The 17,828-nt window shown below is 50.4% G+C and overlaps 1 protein-coding gene across 2 annotated transcripts in view; it reads left to right on the top strand.

The window, feature by feature from the left end:
* The first annotated feature begins 11,459 nt into the window (after window positions 1–11,459).
* LOC135907035 (uncharacterized) overlaps window positions 11,460–17,828 on the top strand; it is a 46,711-nt gene continuing 40,342 nt past the window's right edge. The window contains exon 1 of one of the 2 annotated variants that reach the window (XM_065438709.2): window positions 11,460–11,822. The gene's annotated coding sequence lies outside the window, so the exon portion shown is untranslated. The remainder of the gene's footprint in view (window positions 11,823–17,828) is intronic. The other variant, XM_065438710.2, reaches the window with a different exon arrangement.

The raw sequence follows: 17,828 nt of genomic DNA, 5'->3' as shown, positions 1-17,828 counted from the left end.
ACGTCAAGAGGAAGCTGGTTGTCGTTGAACCCGCAGTTCTCGGCTAGCTTACGTAAAGCTGTAACGTAGCCTGCGACAGATTCGGCGTCGTGCTGATCTCGCTTCGAGAACACGTACCTCGAATATAGCTCGGATGGCTTCGTGTTGATGTGGTTCTTCACGGCTTTTACGATGGACTGGTAGTCAGCGTTCGGTGTTCGGAGAAGCTTGACGAGGGTAGCTATCAGGGAGTATGTATCCTCCCCACAGCAGCTCAGCAATACTGCCCTCTTGTCGGCGTCTTCCTTGAGCTTGTTTGTAGTGCAGCATAGCTCTATACGCTCGACGTAATCCTCCCATGAAGAGTTACCATTTAAGTGAAATTCGACGATACGGACGCCGAAGGCCATCTTGCTGGAAACGCTCTCCCCGCATGGGCACAACCGTGCCTCGTCGCCAGTGTTATAACCGATGTGGACGCAGCAGCAGCTTTTGCAAGATTTCTTTATTGCACAAAAAACAAGGGTTTATGTAGGCGCGATGTATCGCTTATCGGCACACGTCACTCAGTCACGTCGCTCTGTTAATTATCACAGAATCCAACAGAAGTAGACAAGTAGCATTTTCTTCCGTCTTATGGCCTAATGAAATGATCTTTTTAATACGAGTAGTTGAGTACTAGTGGCGTAAATTATGATGAGGAATGCCTTCGTCATCGGGCTAGTACCGGAATGTCGCTGGGGGATCTCAAATCATGTCATGCATTTACCTGGAGGAAGGAAACTGAGGAGAGGCCCTATCCCATGGAGGAAGGAAACTGAGGAGAGGCCCTGCCCCCTCCGCGCGCTAGGAGAAAAGTGTGGAGGAAATGACGTAGTAGGTTCTCCTTTTTTACTGCTTTTTTATTTCTTTGCCGTGGCAGCCACGCCTTTCGGGCCACAATGGCGGCTTTGTTTTGCTTCTGTGCGCTCACACGTGTTGCTCCGTCAGTTTCGTACCGTGGCAAAGGCGCCGTGCGGGCAGGTTTGCGTTGGTCTCCGTGTTGCGCTGCGTTATCCGGACCGTGCTCTACCGGATGTTGCTGGGGCCAGGTGGGACAGGAGGAACTAAAGTTCGTAAAATGAACTCGCATGCAACGCTGTACGCAATGTACCGCGCCACAGCAATGGCAACGGAGGAAGAAATATCCGCGGGAAATTTTGCCCTTTTTGGCGGAATCATGCTAACGTGCCATCGCAGGCCGAAACCGATGCGTTCCAGAATCTGTACAATGAACGCCTTGCAGGTTAGTGATTCCTGCTTTTGACAGCGCATATGGTGCATTTGCGGCACGTAGAACGTACGTTATGAATACATAGTTCGCGTTCAGTAGTAACTTGCTTTTGTGCAGATTAAACCACATGTTGCTTAAGTGTTGCTTGTTCCTCGTAGTACTCGCGATAGCACGAAGTATATTAAGCAGAGCGCGTTCGAGGTTCATGCACACCTGCACAGGTGTACCTCAATACACGTGCTGATAGAGCGTTGCGCAGAATATGTGCATTAATTTTGCTGCCCTCGGCACCGCGCGCCTGCTAGCCGACGCTTCATCCTGGAAGATGGGAAAGCGGCAGCTTTGACTTAAGGAACGAATCCTCCCCACCGCAGGCGTATATTCTCTGTGCGCGCGAGAAGCACAAGGAAGTGAAGGTTAGCGGATGCGCTGCAAGAGTCGGCAAGGCTCCACAGAACGTACGCCTGCGAACTCATCAAACGGTTGTTCCATGGTCGCACGTAGGCCGGTTCCACGCGCGTACTGTCCTGCACCGTACGCCGGCTATCGCAAAACTTTGGTTCCATGATGCTTCACTTACCGTGGTAAGAAAGCACCTCAGGCCGCAGTCAATGAATCTAAACGCGGAATCAGAAATGACATTGTGCCTCCTCGCCGGCGCGCTGTTGTAGTGATGCGCGGCCACCCGAATTTTGTTCAATAAAGCACAACCATTCCTTAAGCAAAAATGTGTTTGTTCTCATAAACTCCAAATGGATCGCAAATGGGTCGGTGTGTCGTACGTTCTTGCAGTGTAGTGAAAATGCGTAGATTTTTTTCGTATCGTCGGACGTCTAGCTCGCAAGACTGTCTGAGAGCCCCAGAAAGCCCAAGCAGAGAAAAGCAAGTAGAAGGCAGCGATAAAGGTGACCTTTATTTTAAAAAACACACGCGAGAACTGGGCAGAGAACAGTTCAGTTGGCAGGCCTTATAAGGCATGTTTATTTTCATAAAAACCGGTAAAAGCAGCCGATTCGACCTCACGGCCCAATTTGCGAAGTTCGTCATGAACTTCTTTTAACATGACTTCGGCAACGGCAATGCAATGAGACATCGCGATTGTTTAGTACTGCTGCGGAGCGTGCGCGTCCGAGCAGCCCGGGTGCGCGCAGCGCGGCGTGGTTTCGCAAGAAATGTAAGCGAGAGAGGAGAGGTGGCCCGATAGGCGGAGCAACGCCATGAGCAACGCCAACTTGCGGCTTCACTTTAGCTTCCCAAAGAGTGACGCCAGGACCTCTCCTGAGTTTCCTTCCTCCATGTGCATTTACCTCAATTTCTCCGTTACTAAAGCTGTGTTCGCGATTATATTGATGCCTTAGACGTTCTAAAGCATTGCTTTATCAATTTGACTTGACTGCATAGTAACCTTTAGTGTGCCTTTAACGGCACAAAACGTAGACGGAACACGAGACGAGAAGACGACACCACAAGCGCTGCCGAAATAAGCGCGCGAAAGGAGGCGCGCTTATTTCCGAAAGTGAGGACGTACCTTTACAGAGCTGAGTAGGTGCGTTTATCGGTCACCATCGCAGAAATTTGATTTGCTGAAGTGCGTTTGGAGCAGCAAACATTCTTTTTTTTTGTTTTTTTTGCGCGTAGATAGCGCTATTGTTTTTTTTACGCATTAAATGCCACTTAATGAACCAGTTTAATTCAGAGTTGAAGCGGTCTGCAAAGCCGAGCTGACAGCACGACCGAACGCGTAACTCACTACTCAGCTTTTAAACGTTTGATCATTTCCAATGCGGTCTCATTCTCTCGATAACCATGGCTTCCTCGGAAAAAAGAAACTCGAAAACGTTAGACATCAGGTTGGTTGAAATAGGCACTGAAGTCTGGTTTTCTCCTTTGTTAGTTTTCAGGAACCTCGAACGAGGGCTGCAGGTACGATTCTGATAAGGTTTTATGTGAGGAACACGTGAACTTGGCAGTTCTCGTGGTTAGTTGGGTGCTCTCTGTTTGTCGTGCCTTGGGCTTGGTGTGGTTTATTTCCAGAAGGTGTCACCTGGCAGGCCTTGGAACGATCAGCAAATGAAGCAAAGGCACGGAGTCTGCCGGTCTCTTCAAGTTGCTTGTGATACTGCAACAGCTTCGAGACCTCCTGCAGCGGCGGACGGGCTGTTATGATCGACCTGTCAAGTGTGAGAAACGTTCAGGCATGCATTCCTATCACGAGGCAATCGCCTCTCTCCCACGAAAAAGCGCCACCCCTTTAGGCCCTCAGCAGATACAAAGGGAAGGCCGAAGAGGAGAAGACACGAAGGAGAAGAGCTCGTCGACTTCTCAACCTGACAAAGGCATTGACATTCCCACATGTTCGCCAAGTTTTCCAAGAAGACATCGACTACCACAAGACCGCAAGAGGTTAAGGCCATGTCGGGTCTCGTGTTAGGTATGTTATGATCGACCTGTCAAGTGTGAGAAACATTCAAGTGGGCGTTCCCATGTCCACATAATTCCCCTCTTCCCCGAAAATGCGCAACCCCTTAATACCCTGAGCAGACACAAAGAAAGACGAAGAGGAGAACAACAAAGGAGGAGAGGAACCGAAGGGCAGGAGCTCGTCGACTTCAGAACCTGACGTAGGCACTGGCACTGATACTCAAGTTTTCCAAGAAGACATCGACGACCACAAGACCGCGAGGGGTTATTTAAGACCGTCCTGGCCCCGTGTTAATCAGAACCGCTCGACACTCAGGTAGAACCACAAACATGTACCAATGAAGTGAATACATCCATTTCTTTTTTTTTTCATCATCCCGATGCCCGCCTTCGTCGTCGTTTACTGATTCTTGCATTGAAGACCTTCCTCACCAGGTCGAGATTGTATCACTACCAAGGAAACGGGGCATTATCAGCAATAAATGCTGTAAGCGGTTCCAGCGCAGTCTAGCGCTATCTTAAATGCGACGGGCTCTGCCTATAGCTTTCTAGCGGACACAGGAACCTCCGAGTCGCGCGGGCGCACGGGCGCACGGGCGCAAACACGACAGTGATGACAAAACAAACTAAACGCTTCATTGGGGCTTCCCAACAAGAAGCCCTGGGCTTCCGGTACGCTTCATGAGCACAAGGGAGGCAGGATAGCAAGATTCGTAGGTATTTGCTGCGGCCTCTGGCGTTTATCGTCGCTCGGTGTTCTCGGTCGTGATTCTTGGAAGATGATGATTCCGGCTGCATGCTTACACTCCGGACGTATGCAGAATCATCACCATGGCACCTTTTCATTTTTTTTATGGCGCGGTAGGTCGCATTCGGAACTCACGTGGTTTGAAAGGGAATCGGGCAGGGTATACGGCTAGCCTGGCCGTGGGTGAAGCAACGGTTTTCCGAAATTGTCCAAGCGTCTCGCTCTTCAAGACCTTATGCCACCCGACTGCAAGTGACAACTACGTTACCACGAATTCGCGCTGCCCTTACCTTCGCCAGTCTATGTTGGTCCTACCCGGTTTTGCTCCTACTTAGATGCTACGGACACTGTCTAGCTTCCCAACGCACACATGCACATCGGTGCGACCGACCTAATGAGACACCGCGGCCGCTGTTGCGTTCTCCAGGGTAGTGTACCTCGCCGCTGCCGACCAGTTGTTGCGACGCCTGTTTATCGATGCTCGTCCGACGTTATTATTGGATAGCTTAGCGTTGTCGGCGGGCTGCAGGCATCCGGTAGACCACGGTGACCAGGCAAGGACGAGACGATTTCTAGTGCGAAACTTGCACGGTTTATTCGATGGTTGGTGAACGATAAGAAGAAGAGAATGAAGTGTAAAAGTACATTGCGGGGCCCTTTAAATAGGCCCACTAAAGTCGTAGGCGGGATCTTGCTCACGTCAACGTCACGTGATATGCACTGAGTTCCACGGTGCTTGGCGGCGGCACCCACTCACCCGACGACCTTTCACGAGCCCGCCTCCGCAGGCGTCAGCCAGCAGGTCCGGGATCGTCGGCGCTTATCCTTCCTTCTAGGCGACGTTGGTTCGCGGAAGTTCTCCTGTAGACCTTGACAGTTCGTGGAAAGAGCGTCTGGTTGTGTATAGGCGGCTGATCCATTGTCCCAGTTGACGTCTTCACGAGCGTGCCTCCGCTGGCGGCAGCCCAGGGGTCCTGTCTGGTTCGCGGAAAGGGTTTTCGCGCACACACACAAAGGGACCTGTGAACATTGCGGGGCGTCCGCCAGACCGGCATCCACTCGAGACAACCAACACAAATTAGGCATCCATCCTTCGTTCCGCTTAGGCAAGCGCGCACACGGAGGGGCCTGTAAGCACTGCGCTGCCCTGCCAGACCGGTCATCCACTCGAGACAACCATGGCAAATTAGAAATCCATCCTTCGTTTCGATGAGGCATGGTGGTAGAGCATCCTTCTTGTCCGTGGTGTTACACGCCAACCATAACACCGCACGAGCACCACACACACACACACACACACACACACGAACACACACACACACACACAAACACACACACGCACACACGCACACACATTGATAAAAATAGAAAGAAATCAAACGCTTTATTGGGTCTTCCCAACCAGAAGCACTGGCTTCCGAGACACCCGATGAGCAGGCAGGAGACAGGCTAGCTCGAAGCGAAGGAACTCACTTGTGCTTGGTTCTGCGGCGTCTGAGTGTGCCCGCTGTTCTGAGTCGCGGTTTTTGAAAGGCGCCGATTCCAGCTACTTCCGCTCCAGTCGGTCTTCCATCATCGTCTCCCATGCTGATGTAACCAACGCAAGAGTGGAACGGGACACTAGTATGGTGACAAGAACAAGCGCTGACTTACAGCTGGCGTTCACTACAAAAAGGCATGTATATATAAGCGCTCGCACTTGAATCCAATCAGATACAATCGCGGAAGTCAACATAGTCACCACAAATCAACAAAGCGCGCCAAGGTCTAAGTCCGCCTTCCGCATACAGACCCCAGGTAAGCAAGTTCTTTAACAGTCGACTCTTTATGGACGGTTTGCTAACGCAGCTGCCTTCTCCGACAGCCGCTGCCTGAATGATGAGTCTTGTGTTTGCATGCGTATTTCTTGCTAGTATTTCTAGTATTGCTATTATTTATAAATACTAGCAAGTTCAAACCTTTCCTCGATCGGCAGGTTATGAACGCGTAGTGTTTTGTTTATTTTTATTCTTGTTTCTTCTTGTTTATTATTTCTTTGTTTTATGACCCCCACCGCTAACCCGCACCCCTGCTTACTCCACTGAGCCAACCTTTTCATTGAAGTTCATTCTCTCTCTTCGTGACCGATCTGCCAGCCTTGTCCTTGGGGAGCTCCGCTCCCCTACTGAGCCTCTATCAAACCACAGCGTTCCCTAAGGCTCTGTGCTATCTCTACTCCTATTCACCCTTGCCATGCGAGGTCTCTCTCCCCACCTCGATCAGATCTCGGATGTTCATCATGCTCTTTACGTAGACGTTATCACTGTCTGGTAAAGACAGGTTCCCTCGGACACATTGAAACCCGGTTGTAGGAAGCAGCTACCACCATCGAGCAATACATCCGGCATGGACGTCTCACAGTTTTCCTGCCAAGTCGGAGCTAACCGTCGGCACAAAACACGCTCGCGGACAGACTTGTCTCTCTACATCACATTGGATGTCAAACCCGTTCCGCGTAAATCGTTCATAAGGGTGCTCGGTTTCCCTTTACAAGTCAACGCCAAAGCAACATGTACACCCAATGTAACTAACTGATACATATGCTTCATCGGCACTCTAACCGCCGACATGGCTTTAAACAGGCTGATGCCTTACACCTTGTGCATGCCTTGATACAATCACGCCTACTATACCACATAACTTATCACAACCTAACGCGCACTGTACCCGCATGCATGTCTACCCTATTAAGGAAAGCGCAGAAACTTGCACTTGGTCTTCTTATGCATGCGGCTACCCTTAGCATGGAGCGACCTTGGCGACTGACATTCTCGAGGAACTTTTACAAGCCCAGCTGACGTGCATGCTTTCCAAGACCCAGAGACTGAATCTTATTAGTTCACTTGGTCACATATACGGTCCTTCCCTGAAGTTAGTGCCAAACTCACGGTATCTCCTATTCCACGCAATATACACACTACTCGCCATACTGCCCGCCCGGACCATCGGTCGCGCTACTTGCAGCGCGAATATCCCGCGGACTGCAGCGCTGTTAGTGCGCCCTTCACTGACGCCAGCCCAGCGGATGAACGCAGGGAAGTTACGGTAGTAGTGGACTCTGATCTTATGACCGTATTCGCAGCCTCGGAACGTACATTAATCGATTTCTCCCTCCTGAAAGAACGTGCGATTAGTAGGGCAATCTTTTCCACCTCTTCCCTGCCCCTTCTACACCCAATCATGCTCCCAGGTACCTGGGAGCCTCACAGACTCCCAGGAACATTTTGCGTCCTACCACTACGTCCGTACTCGAATCTTTCCTAGCATCACCATCGCATACTTCTTCGATTGGTCTACGTGCCTGGACACGCAGCAACCTCCGGTAATAAGGCGTTCATGCGCTGGCCCGAGAACTTTCATACCGAGCCGCTGGTGATTGCTTTGTCACCATCCGACCGTAGCCTTTCTAGCACTCATTCCAAGTTGCTGCGATATACCTAAGTCACCAACATTTCCCCCATCTCATCTTTCCCTTACTCGCCGACAGGCTGTCTGTTGGCAAGAACTACAGACGAATACTCTCCCGATGCCCTTTTTCTACAGCTAACTCAATCCCTGCCGTCGTCCAGCTGAATGCCCGCACTGCGGCGACCGCCCCACGCTACTGCACGTGCTCTGGCTTTGCCAAGACATTCCCAACGTCCCTCCCGTTCCTAACGCCACCCTCAACTCCTGGAAGGCGCGGCTGACCGGCACGACGGCGAATGGCCAGCAGTGGCTCATCGACCGTGCCGAGGAAGTGGCTGCTCCCTATGATGCCACGGACTATAGGGCTCGAACTTCTACGCACAACTGGTCTCCACGATCTTGCAATAAAGAAAATTCAATGAATCACTTGCTCCGCTTCTGGCCCGCCTATCACAAAGAGAAGGCTTCTCTTTCAACATTGTTTGTACGGCTTTGCTGCGGTCTCGGCATCGATATTCGTACCGCACCAGGCAGCAACTGCTTAGGTTCCTGGAGAACACGTGGCTGGTGTCCAAGATGTAAATCTCAACGGCATTCTCTCTGTTCTTTCCTCTTTACGTCCCCCTCCCCGTATAGAAGGCGTTGAGACGTGCTCCCTAAAGGGCTGCAGAAAATAGTGCCTCTTCCTCTCAACAACCCCCTCTCCCTTTACAGCAATGTGCAGATGAAGCTTTTTGACGATTCCACGGGAAAGATCTGTATTTATCAATGCCGCTTTGAAAAACACATGTGATAAGAAAACTTATGTATTGTACCGCCCATACACACTTGTGTGCTTGAAATGCATCCATTTCACGTGTTCTGACAATGAATGGGCGTGGTGTTGAACGACGACTTCCGCACAATGGTAGCCGAGAGCGCATACGGTATGCAATGCGACCCCTATAGTGAAGAGGAAACTATGTCACATTCTGTGCCATTTCCCACAGTATCGTGCACATAGACGATCATACACGCATTTGCTCAACAAATTGGACGAGTGGCCTTTGACGTAAGATATATTCCTTTAACATACACGTGACGTAATCGCAACAGAAGACCGCAAGAGCACAATCATGCTTTAATTGTGACAGCAATTATATATGAACGCTCCAGGCACTTTCGCGCAGTCGGCACCCCCGTGCTGTACCGGCATGGAATGTGGTTAGATCTTCAGAGACGTGAGAGACGCACAGTGATTTGGCCTGCAAAAGACGAGTAGACGCACGCTCCGCTCGACCGGCTCTGCAGTGGAGCCAGGGTACCTTTCAACCTTTTGTTTCGACTCCTGCGCCGTAAGTACGTGTCGGAGTCGCACAAGTCGCAGCTCTCCACGGAATGTCAAGACACCTCTTGGATCTACTCCCACACTCATCAAACTCGTATTGCATTCGTTTAGCACAAACGACCTCCTCCTCATTGAGCTCCAGAGACGTAACTCAAGGTAGCATGGAAGGCCCACGTCTTTTTGCAAATTCAAGAAGCGTTTGTTCTCACTCGAGATAGCATGTCTCAAGATCCTATTGTAGTGCGCTCACCACTCCTATCTTCAAGAGGTCTACAGCTTCGAACATCTCAACGTTCTGGGCTATCCCACTGCTGCCACTGAATGTAATGGGAAGAATATCCCCTAGCTTGTAGATCATTTTATTGTTGATGTGGTTATACCACATCATGAAACACTATATTTCGCGCTGCACCTTCACGCTGTAAGAGTTGGACGATCCCACCGCTGGCATACAGTTGTAGGAGTTGTCGGGCGATCTCGCCGCTGCCACCATTTGTAAGGGTTGAAGGTCGTAGAGAGGAACTTGGGAGGGACTAGGTGAACAGGGTTTATTTACAGTATTCACATTTTAAACAAGTGATACATTTACACAGTCTAGCGTGACTCCCAAATGGAGCCCGCAAAACGAAGCATACAGCATACGAGCACGAAGCTCCAAACACACTGACGAGCACGCCGACGAGCACCGAGCACGACGACGAGCACACCCAAGCAGCCGACAAATAGCCGCTTATAAACACTCCGTTCTCCCTGGATCCCTACGTGAGAGAACCGTTCGACGTCATCGTCAACGCAGTCGACCCGCCTGTTGTCCATTATCTTGAGTCTTGAAAGGCGCGTCGGTTCCCCGAGCTGACCCCCGCAGCGCGGCCGCCGTTTGCCCATAGTCTTGCGCCTCTAAATTCCAGAGCTGCCTTTCTCCTGTAGTCGCCACAGTGTCAGCAGACTGTGACGAATCCTGGGGCCCCCGTACCGCAAAGCGCCCTTTTGTTAGGGAAGCTCTTCTTGCTGCCGAGAGAGACCAAGAAGACCCGGCAAATCAACCAACAATACATTGGGCGCCAAACGTGGCCCGCCTTGCTGTCGTCACCGAGTCTCTGAACGAGGCGCATGGTGGATTAGCGCTGTCGTCCTCGCTGGTTCTCCTAAGAGCGCCAGCACCGCGGGTCAATTGAAGCACGTGCAGCGGGCTGAAATAGCTTAGAAGAGCAGTACCCCTGCAGGCCGATCCTAACAACGCCATAGCTCAAATTCACTGTCTCACTTCGCCGTTCTTTTTTCCTCTCTTGCCTTCACTGTCAACATCATTGTTACAAACCGACGCAACCAGTGAAATCTCGCCACCGGGAGGTGCGGGGGGTGCAGAGGAAAGAGCGGAGAGCTGCGGTAGCAGGGACAATTCAGTCAGTGTTTCGTCCGCGGATTCAGGTCGCTGGAACAGACTGCTTGTTCGACGGGGCAGACCGCTTGCACACGTTGTCTTTCTACAAATTCTAATTCTTTTACTCTATGGCCTCCAAGTCTACAGCCAAGTCAGCAACTTGATGACAGTCGTATAGGTGAGACTGTTGCAGAAGAAGCACGGAGGCTGCACTGCTTCGAAATGGTCTCTGATCCTGCAGGTACTGCTCGAAGTTGTTCTTCCGCAGGATGTGTTAAAGAAACGTCGGCAAAATGGGTTGCACGCCATCGACTGCATCATTTGTTTATTAAAGCGAATATCTTTCTAGAAACGTTCGGCTATTCGCTTACACTGATAATCATCGTCGATGACTTCTGCATAACTTCCTTTTCACAGCTACACCTTCCTTCTCATCTTTCCTACCGCTTCCTTTTTCCCCCATCACAGGGTTTCCAAGTGGACAGATAGTCTGGCTAACCTCCCTGTCTTTCATCTTACATTTCCAGCCCGGCAGCAGGCGGAAATCCCATGTTGTGGCCGACAGCAGTAACACCGGGTACCGCAACGTTAGTCGCGCAAAGTAAACTTTGGTTCGGTTCTTCACGGTGCGGCGACTGACGAGGCCGCTCAAGGCGCTGCCCACGGGTTGCGGATGACCTCTGAGCGGCCGTCGGACGGCGCGCTGGCAATGGCCGACAAAGAGGATGTTGTTTTTGTTAAGGTGGCCGCGGGTTGGAGGGTGCCCGCGCCGGCGGCACGAACGCGCGCACGCAGCCTCGTCTCGGGCGAGACAAAGGAGGCGCGCGCCCCACCTTCAATGAACCCGCGAGGAGGCAGGCAACGAGCCAGTGCACGCCGCGGCGCCTCCGCGGCGGCCTATCGTCTGTTGGTCCTGCTGCTGCTGCTTTGACAGGAGCCGATAAAGCGGCGCCGCGGACTTCGCCCGGCCGTGCTTCAACCGCGCAGGAGATAAAACGAGAGAAGCCTCTTTTTCCGAGTCGGCGCTCGCCCGTGCGGACATCGGGAAAAGTGTTCTCCTCCCTCGCACTTTCATGCGTCGACCGGGCCCACCCGACCGCACCGTCCGTCCGCTGTAGGCGAACGAGTGTTTTGGGCTTCTGGCTGGACCAGCGTGGTTTCCGCGCCTGCCAGAACCACTACTTGGCGGTGCTTCGGCGCAAGCTCTTCGAAGCGGACGGCGCTACCAACGGCCGCAGCTGGGCAGGTGAGGCTGCCTGTTACCGGTTGCCATGGGGCGCGCTCTCCACGGGCGTTACTTTGGCGAGCGCTATCGTTTTTATTTAGTTCGGTGTTGCGCGCTGAACCGTGGTAGATCGCTTGTACTTTCCGAAAGCACGTCTTGACACATCAGAAGGATAACGTGGGAAGCATGTGGGGCGAGTGTCACAAATTAGGCCAAGGGGACGGACAGTGGGAATCAACACGAAAGGGAACCGAAAGGGAATACCTGATCTGCACTGAAAACTTTGAATTGTTCATACCTTTGCGCCAAAATAAAAAAAGTGCTCAGTGAAAGCTTCTTCCGCAGAAGAGTCGCACAGAACAAGTAATATCGAGTGAGGCCCAAGGCCCAAGAGCTGTGAAATAATAGTTGTCCGACTACTGATTAAGCGCTGCCATTCGTATTGGGCAACCCTGTACACATAAGCACCGGTCATACCTCCCCCCACCCCCCGCCCTTCGCTTACCCTTAAGGAGCACACATACGCACACCTCTCCAGCCGTTACATTGAACGTTTATTGCTCGTAGGCGACGTACATAATAGTGACCAGAACCCGTAACGTTCTGAGTATTTTAGCCAGCCTCACTCAAACTGAAAAGTTGTTTATTTAAGTAGAAAAGTGAAAGGTGGAGAACTGGTCAGCAAGAAACTTATAGGAAAAAACTGTCTTACTGTACAAAAAATAAGTGCTTTCAGGGCGCCGAATGAGGGAGGGTCAGCATTCAAGGAAGTCAAATGAGATTGCTAGCCTTCTCGCACGCGTGTTTTTGTAACACGGTCATGTAAGCGAACCTGTTAGATAATCAGCACATTCTCTCAGAGAGACGTACTTTCGCGCAGGCTTATCTGCCATATGTCAAAACAACTTTAAGGATTAAATGGCTCAGGTATACGAACAACAGCGCGTTAAAGCAACAAATGAAATATTATGAAATATTTTCGGAAGCAAGGGTATTCCCTCGCTTCCGAAACCACTCAGTCGTCCAGCAGCTTTGCTAAGGGGAGGGACAGGTGAGATGCACTCTAGTATGTAGTTTAAGTGTTTTCATAGAAGCAGAAGGCCTTCCAATCGGTCAGTGGTAGTTCAGCTTCAGGCCTCCTCTAAGATTTTTTTTGCTCCCTTTATTGTGTTCTCACTTGCGGTGTTGTTGAGTGATCAGTCAGGAATGTTTTCAGGGTGGCTTTGTGAAACTGCCTTGGATGCACAATATTCGTTCGTCTTTCGAGACAAATCTGACTTTATGTTTCCGTCCATTACGAAGTTCGCGGTGGCAACATTCCCCGCGCTTGACTACTTGACAATACCTTGAAAATGATCAGTTCCACCTTAAACTAAAGGATCGGGAAGAAGCAACCGCAAAGAGCAGTGAATGTCATACTGCGTACTAGTCATTGACCATAGCGCGGAGCACAATATCTGAGACAGAGCTGATAGTTTTTAAAAATTAAATCCTGGTATTTTACGCGCCAGAATCACGGCATGATTATGAGGCACCCCGTAGTGGGGGACTCTGGAATGATTTCGACCATATGGGTTTCTTTGACGCGCATCGAAGTGTATGAGCGTTCTTGCATTTTGCCCTCATCGGAATGCTGCCATCGCGGCCAGGATAGAGCCTGCGACCTCGAGTTGGAGCTGATAAATTATATGGAAATGTCCAGCAATCAGGCACGGTTGATCTCTTCGCCTTGCACTTTGGAATGGAGGTAAACCATTCCCAATACAATAGTTGACGCCAGTGTGCGGGCTGCATATCATCTTTAGTCGGTTCTCGGTGTCGGTTTCCGTTCCTACTGCAACAGTCAGTAGTTGCAGACGCTTACAACCTGATGCATTTGCGACGTTCAATACAATGAAACAAGCCCGAGAGCATGTGAACATTGCAGAGATCTCGGAAACTGGGAACTTGTGAATTTTGGAGCTAGTACCTAAGACGAAGAAAATTACAAAGGCCGTCTTTTTTTCAATATCGGCATACCTGAGGCCAACGAAACTATACGAGGCGGTGATCAAAGAAAAAGAGAAATGTGGCGATCGTGTTACTCACTTCCAACTCTAGTTTCTGTGTGATAAAGCAATGGTGAAATAACTTACTCTATGAGTGTTCAAGGAGTAGCCTACAGAACACTGCGAAGGCTGCACTACTGCGAACACGGTTTTACGAGCGCATGCAAATCGCGCTAATGAGGTATGATTGTCCTCCGGTTTTGTCCTAATGTATATCTTTACGACATTCATGCGGGTTTTACGGTGTGTCAATTCACTCCGCGGAGGACTTTACGACTCGTCCCTCCCCACAGAGTGCACACGCACACCACGGGCTGTGGCGCAAACGAGGCCCCATTGGCGCGCAACGTTTCGTGGGCGCACTTCTTTTATTAGACTCGTGTGCGAAAAGGGCAAAACGTGGCGCACAGGAGCAAACGGCCGAACGATGTAGAGCGCTGCAGTGCCCACACATCGCGCCTGGTATAATTATAGTGTGCTAGATTATAATATACGAGAGCTCGAGCACTGTTGCCAGCATACGTTGAGGTTTTTTCGCCCCATGAGTTCATCGACAGAGAGGCACTTCCTGAGGAATTGAAGCCATATACCGTATTTACTCGATTCTAAGCACCCATTTTCTTTCACGATCGCAATGCCCAAAGTGAGGGGGGTGCTTAGATTCGGAAATCTAGAATGACCCCCTCCTCCCTCTTTTCGCTGCGACATCACGGCGAGACGGGTGCGAGAAATAACATTTTATTTTGCAAACATTCAAAAGAAAAATCGGTGCAGACATTGAACCCACCGCTTGTGTTGGATGCTCAGTTACTATCACTGCCACTCGAGTTCGTCGCATCGCTTGAACCGCCGCTCTCGGTATCCCATAGCAGGTCGTCTTCCGTTCTGTCGAAGTGGTTTGTGATCGAGCAGTTCTTAAATGATTTGACCACAACGTCCACTTGGACCCGCTTCCAAGCGTCCGAAATCCACTTTGCGATGGTTGATGGGTACGCTTGCTGCAGCTTTCGCCGAACAGCCGTACAGTCCGGCTGTACGGCGTACTCGCGCCGCGGACGCCGTGCCACCTCGCGACTGCGACGGCTCCGGCTCGATGACAGAGTGAGCAAGCGCGCTTGTCGGCCTTGGCTACGCGCGCTTCCTGACAAATAGGGGGGTGCTTAGATTCGCATGCAAACCTTTTTCCCAATTTTTACGGGAAAATAGAGGGGGGGGGGGGTGCTTAGAATCGGGGGGTGCTTAGAATCGCGAAAATACGGTATTGTAGTGCCTCCGTGACTGGCGATTCCATGAAGTGATGGCGGTGCAGGCTAATGGTAGTCGCAGTGGTGCCGACGTTCCCGTTTCTTTTTTTGTGTGTGTGTGTCTGATTAACAGCCTAGCGCGTGCAATCTGCTGCGTCGAATACTCTATTTAAGCGTCGCTAACATACGCTCGTATCACCACTCAAAGAAGCGTCTCCATGTGTAGTAAGAGAGCAAGCACGTCAATGCGATGTGCCAGTGCGCAGGACAGCACGTGTGATTTCGCCTTTCTCGAGGTTGTTCGTCGTAATGTGAGCGCGGCCGTGGGCAACAAACCGAATATGCGCAGATGGAGGCGCGGCTGCCGCCACCACGTGCCACAGACTGATTCGCCGTTGAGGAAGACGGCGTTGGCAGCTGTTTGTAAGGCCGCTGACCGGAAGGAAGCGTTTGCTCCGTGTTTCTGCGCTCGAGTCCCGTCTTGTGTGCTATTTCCTGAACGGCGCCGGGGTCAAGCGCAATGTCGAGCTCTGTATTCAAAGGGTGACAGAAATCTGATTATAGAGATCGTCAGCGCGCACATGCGTGAATCCTCTTTAATGAAGTGCACGAGAAATGCAGCTAAACATATGCGATGTGGTTTATATATCCGTGCCAACATTCGCTATAGCTAGGCATGGTTGAATTTGTCGCAAACGTTTTTTTTTTTTTCTGGGGGAGGGGGGGGGGGTAGTTAGGGATGCACCTATGCCACAGGCACATATTCACTGGCGGCCTTCGCTGGCTTGAAGCAATGGCGGATCCAGCGGGTGATTGGCTAAGGGAGGAACAACTTTCCTATCCTATGATTTAGAACCAAGAAGAGAACCAATTACAGTTTCTTAAATGCGTCAAGAGATGTCTTAGGCTACAATTTGTGACCCATTCCTATTGTCGGCTGGATCTGGGTTTTCTGTCAGCAGTGTCCTATTTCTATATCGGGTCATCGTTGTTGATAATTTACCTCCACTTCTTCTAATCGTTTACCCACGCAACGTTACGATCTACTAGTTGCCTTAAAATGTGCCATTTCGGCCAGCTCGCGACTCTTCTTCCTCGTTTGTGCTTATCTTCAGGAAAACTTTGCCTCCTCCTCTGGTCAGTGCTCATATCGGTTAATCTGGTGATGACTGCACTAGGCCGCAGTTCTCATTTTCATTACTGCTTGTGTTTGGTCAGTCCACTGGCTGTGACGTTGCCGGCTATCGTGTCTGGTCAGCGTTGGGGTCCTAAGCAACCACGTGCACACAACTGCCGTACGATTCCCGCCAATGCCACTCTTAATTTACACTCTGATTTACTTACTTCCGATAAGCTTACAGCTGCTAACTTCCACGTCGGCTAACAGATTTATTTATTTATTTATTTATTTATTTATTTATTTATTTATTTATTTATTTATTTATTTATTGACAGAGTTAAGCGCCGCAGCTGTGACTCGCCGAAATGGGCAATCCTTTCCGGACAGCCGCTGCGTGCCGTACCTGCTTCTTTTTTTTTTTCTCGTCCCCGCGTTCAAGTACTGGTCGCGGCGAGTCGAAACACGTGGCATCGTAAGCAGAACTGTTATCAACTCGCGCGCTTATCACCCGTATTGAGACCGCGCGGTCTTGGGGCTGTTTGCACAGGCCCGCTCTTTGCATGGGCGCGCCTGCGTGTAGTTTTTCTCTCGTCAGGAAAGCAGACTTTGCTGCCGTGCCCGAAAACAAGCGAACGGCTTCGGCACATTGTCCAAGGCGAATACGTATTTTGGGAACTGACGAGTTGTTGATGTTGGTCAAAAAAAGATTAACAAAACAAAAAAAAGCCATCACAAGTACCCACGACCGGTCAATGGCCACACAGCGAGAAACTTTCCGCTTCAATAACGCTCTTCTTTATCTTTTCGCGCAAGTACATTCAACATCTCATCAAGCATTCTGCAACCATTAGAGAGGGTTAGAGATAAATGAGGTGCGAAAGCCGGGGAAGTTGAGCGGAAGATGGATATCCAGTTTGCTACCCTGCACTGGGGAAGGGGTAAGGGGAGACCCAAGGATAAAAAAGAAAAGCACAAAGAGAGAGATAGAGAGAGCAAGAAAAAGAAAACGAACACACACAGAAGAACGCGGGAGTGTCACAGTCGTTCAATTAGGTCGGTTGATGGGAATATAGCATTGTAATGTAGAGCGTCGCGTGTTACATAAGTGCATATCCGTAACTGCAAACATCAGGCGACGGGGAGATTATATTTGGGTAGCTAAAAGCAAGAAGTCCAGCGCAGCCCTGAACATACGTAAAACAACAACAATAACAACAACAGAAGGAGACTAGTCAGTGCAATATTTGTGTGCTTTTGTCTTATGATTGTGTCTAGTGCCTGTTGAGATTTTTTTCTTTATTGCTTTTTTCGTAATTTCGCTATTCTTGCCTGAGTAGTGTATTTCGGATTTCGAGCACCAAAGAAGCCTACCTTTCCAGTTTTCGACACTAAAAATACAACTCATTATAACCAGCGCCGTTCTTCAAGAAGACGTTGTCACTGAACAAATCCAAAGCTGGCGCGTGAGAAGAAGTCAGGCGGGAGAGACTTTTCTTGGTGTAACTTGAGACGCTTGAATACGATGACACGCACCCAGCGACGTTGCAGCAAGGTTAATTCTGTCCTACGCACGATAAAGGTAGGGAATCCCGTACAGCCTGTCCACGAGTGTCCA

This window comes from Dermacentor albipictus, chromosome 1, assembly GCF_038994185.2.
Source record: "Dermacentor albipictus isolate Rhodes 1998 colony chromosome 1, USDA_Dalb.pri_finalv2, whole genome shotgun sequence".
In the NCBI taxonomy this organism is placed as follows: domain Eukaryota; kingdom Metazoa; phylum Arthropoda; class Arachnida; order Ixodida; family Ixodidae; genus Dermacentor; species Dermacentor albipictus.
Note: the sequence above shows the minus strand (reverse complement) of the source record. Positions and strands in the feature narration are given on the sequence as shown.